The sequence below is a fragment of the Odontomachus brunneus genome, unplaced genomic scaffold, assembly GCF_010583005.1.
Source record: "Odontomachus brunneus isolate Ranch 3 - 2012 unplaced genomic scaffold, Obru_v1 Obru_scaffold_079, whole genome shotgun sequence".
Classification (NCBI taxonomy): domain Eukaryota; kingdom Metazoa; phylum Arthropoda; class Insecta; order Hymenoptera; family Formicidae; genus Odontomachus; species Odontomachus brunneus.
Genome location: NW_022639529.1, coordinates 1,054,849 through 1,059,503, shown reverse-complemented (window position 1 = coordinate 1,059,503; position 4,655 = coordinate 1,054,849). Strand labels below are relative to the sequence as shown.

At 40.8% G+C, this 4,655-nt stretch overlaps 1 pseudogene; it reads right to left on the bottom strand.

The window, feature by feature from the left end:
- Window positions 1-428: 428 nt before the first annotated feature.
- LOC116847536 lies at window positions 429-2,247 on the bottom strand (annotated as a pseudogene).
- Between the last annotated feature and the right edge of the window lie 2,408 nt (window positions 2,248-4,655).

Sequence of the window (4,655 nt, the reverse complement as noted above, 5' to 3'; positions counted from 1 at the left end):
TGGACCCATGGGGGCGCCCTTATCACATTGTGATGAGACGCTAGCGCAATTGGGCGCCCCCACCGACAGCGTCCATGGACCCCGACTTCCTTGACAGGGTTGTGGGGGCCCTATTTCCATGGAGGAAAACTTGCATTCCCCCCTACGAGGCCCCCCCCCCCAGACGGGGAGGATAAAGGAGTCGGGGTCTCAAGTTGGAGGGGAGCATATAAGGACTACCTTTACCCAAGGGAGCTCAGTATCAGAGTTCTCAGCCCTGATGATGCAAACTGCAACGTTTGCGAAACGTCGGCATATCGCTGATTCAAGACACGGCTCCATTCCGGAAGCTATACCTAGATTTTGAAAACAATGTTAAAATACAATACATAAACCTTTATTATCATCTTTGTGATGTTTATTTTAGATGAACATAATTAGAGAACATTTTATGATAACAAATACATTATTGCGTTTCTTTTATTAATACCTTCCCCTTAAGTGTCTTCAAACGGTACTATTTGTGCACAATCGTGTTCATTAACAATTATAGGAACGTCTATCATATCGTATTGTAACAAACATATGTTGTGTAAAATACAACAAGCAATTATATATTTAGGTATTAAGTCAGTTCTATACATCGGAAGTGTATCTAAAATGCTTCGGAAACGACCTTTTAATAAACCTATTGAACGTTCAACAATCATTCGAGCAGACGAGAGACGTGTATTAAAAGTTAATTGACGTTCAGATAGATGACCGTTGTCTTTAAATGGCACCATGATGTATTTTGTGAGGCGATAAGCTGCATCTCCCAATATATGGCTATCATGTGGAAAATTATTATCCGTACACATTGTTTCAAAATTAGATAGTCGAAAGACACGCATATCATGTACAGAACCTGCTTGTCCTGTATAGCAATGCATGAATTCAAGACGTTCATTACAAACAACCTGTTGAGATGTGAGTTATTTGTTTACTTATCATCACACCAATTGTCTATAATATCAAAATTAAAATATATTATTAATAATATTATCCATTCTTCTACCTGTAATTGGATGGAATGAAATCCTTTTCTGTTTATATAGGAATCACTGTTATCTGTTGGGGCTATAATTTTAACATGAGTTCCGTCGATCGCCCCAATTACACCAGGGAAACCATAGTTTCTTTCCATTATTTCCATATTTCGTAACGATTTTTCTACAGTTGGCCAGCAAATAAATGTTGTTACTTTGCTATATAGAGCATTGACAACTTTTTGGACACTTCGCCATGCTGTAGCTGTACCGACATCAAATCTATCAGAAATACACTTTAAAGAAAGATAATTATTAAATAATTTTAACATATCAAGTTATACACATATTTTTATATTACGAATTTTAATCTTTACCTATAACAATTTGGTGTACTCATGAACCAGATAGCTAAAAGTAACTGTTTTTCTGGGGATATTGGATGCCTTCCCTATCTGTTTTTTTGTTTAGATAAATTTGGTTGTAATAATTCTAATACAAAGTTAAAAGTACTTTTTCTCATACTATAAAATAATAAAAAATTATTCCAATAGATTGTCTTTACATTATTGATATATAAGCTATATTTCTTGTACAATATGAAATAAACAAATTTTATAATCATAATATTATAAAATGAATATTAAATAATGATTATAATATATCATTATTCAACGATTATATATTATAATCATTATTGTATAATTATATGTATAATCCATTCAATTCTAAATGGCATGCAAGGATAAAACAATCAATTATAAATATATATGCACTTTTCTTAATACATATTCAACTTATAGTTTTGAAAAATATTCCCCATTTCAACATTAAAATGTTTTCCATTTTATATATTATATATGTTTATATCTTGTATATATTTATTCTAAAATTAATATATAATTTACTTAACGAAAATGTTTTTTAAATTCATTGTCACTAAAAGAATTAACTACTTCTTCCACATAATTTTTACAGCGCGGTATTAAACGCAATGGTGCTATAAATTTCTTATTCATACAGAATAACATTCTTCTTCCTCATCTGTCGAATCATCTGATTCTGATGAGTCTAATAGTACAACAGCTTGAATTAAAATTGTCAATGCCATTTGGTTATGTTGAATGTGTACCATAGAAGCCATCTTAGCAGTACTGCGATTAGCGTTCCGTTATAGAGAGGAAAAAGCAATAAAAGTAATTACGAAACACATCGCCAGCACTGCTTTATGACGTCACGTTCTCAGCACTGAAAGTTAATATCGGAATACACCCTTAAGTACGAGTCCTCGGCGAGAAACCCATCGTCGTCACGACAACAAATCGCCGACAAGGCGACACAGACGACGCTCGGAACCATAGTCGGGTCAGACCAATCCACACAGAAGACAGATCGACCGGCGAGATTTGTCAGTTTCAGCCTAACATCACAAAAGCCTGTGCGTCCCGCAAGGTTCGTCAGCTCCAGCCGGTCACTCAGGAAGTCGGCACGACCATCGAGACGGCGCCTTCGGACGATCGCCGCAGAAGTCGACGCGGCCTAGAACGACCGTTCATCATCACCGACCACGAGAGCCGACACTGCGAAGGACTTACCATATCACAGTGGCGTGCCACAAATAAACAATGAAAACGAAACACGCGACTACAAAGAGATTTGCCGGGCGACGCGACATCAGTGCGTCGTTATATAGTGACTGTGGAATTTCGTTGGAGCTGATGCTGAACTTCGTAATAGTTTTTATTCGACCTCCAAGGAGATACGGGAGATAGTCTCGATTCTAGCCAACGACGGAACAAAGTAGATGTTTAACCCACCATCAGCACCACACTTTGGAGAGAAATGAAAGGCTGCTGTGAACTCGTCAAAATTCTATCTCCTACGCGGCATCGGCGACGCAGTCCAACTTATGAGAAGCTCACCACGATTTTAGTTCAAATTAAAACAATACTGAATTCCCGACAATTATGCCCTTTATTGAACGACGTAGAGAACGGCACGGCTCTTACTCCGAGCCACTTTCTCACAGGAGAAGCCTTTACCATTATTCCCAAAACAGAGCTGTAGCCGCAACCTTTATCTCGACTTTCCAGATGGCAGCTATTGCGACAAAAGGTGAAGCACTTTTGAACGCGATAGTACGAGTACCTGTAAAAGTATCAGGCCATCTCTAAGTGTCTTTACTGTTATAAAACTTAACATTATTTCTATCAAAAAATTGTTAACGTTATTATATATTGCGACGTTTTTTATTATTACTTAGGTGGACAGTTCCCTGTCCGCCGCATCGGCAAACCTCCGCTATTCCCGACTCTCACCTCGTGAGTACTAACGCGAAGTTGGGCGCCAGGTGCGGTAAGGCCGCACCTCCTCACCAATTATGAACCATCAAAATCAGACGCGAGAATCGCCTATCGATAGGTCGGGAACTTCGCGGGACCGGTAGTTCTCTTTTAATTTGAGTCGGAGGAGGGATGGGTTTTATCGTTGAGGGCGGAAAGCCGAAAGAAGACGTAATCGTACTTTTAACAAAAATCTTTATTCTTCCGGTACATGCACTTCAAGTACGTTTTTCCATCTTTCGCACGCGTCGATACGTTAACTGATCTTACTCGCCCCTGCTCGGGTTTCTCGTGTGGTTTTCGCGCGACCACTCCGCATGCGACATTCCCGGTACGATAGTTTTACTACGTTAGTACGCAAACAAATGGGAGGTCTTACAAAAGGTCGGACTCTTCTTCGCTTTCCCTCCGGGCCTGCAGTTTCGTACGTTGGTGGTCGCCTCAGTCCCCGCTACTGCCGCTCAGTGGACGTACTCTGTAGCTAGTGTGGCTCGGGTATCGGTCACTCATGCCGAGATTCTACACGATATGAGTTCGCCTTCGGTAGGACGCGTTGACGATAGACTGCGAAAAAGATCGAGATTCCGGTCGGTATGCTCTGATTTCGTCAAACTCGATCACGAACAAGTCTCCGGGCTCAAGTCTCTCTCTTTCCGTGTTGCTCTCGCTTTTTCTCTCTTCGGCTAGTCTCCCTATCTTTCTCTCTCTATCCTTCTCTCTCTATCCTGCCTCGCTGGGATCTCATTGTTTCCGCGGCACCTGCTTGGTTGTCGATCGTCGTCAGCTGTTGAGGGTCTGCTTCGCACCTCTCCTTCCCGCGTCTAGCAGCGTGCTGTAAACAAACATCGCCAGCGGCAGCCGAAATCGGAACGGTAACACGTTCTTATGTAAGGAGAGTTAAAGTGCCGTTATTCATTTAAACGGCGACTTTTCCTGAGGGCGATGACGTCTCTTCCTTCTTTCTATTCCCTCGGTGTCCTGTGGTCTCTTCCCTTCGTGATCGGCGAGATGAGTTGGGGCACATTTTCTCGGGACGCGCTGACCATCCCACTTGCGGGACCGCATCCGCTTCGCCAATTAACCCCTCTACGCTCGAACGAAACTCGACATTTTCAACGCAGTAAAAATTAAACTTGTTGTGCAAAACTCAAAGGCTTGTAAACAATATTTGGTTGACAGATGTTGACACTTCACGATACAGCAAAAATCAGCTGTCGCCGTCAACCATTTATAGCACCTAGAGCTATCTTTTGAAAACGTACCGAACTAAGTTGTACACCCTATATATATATATATATATATATAT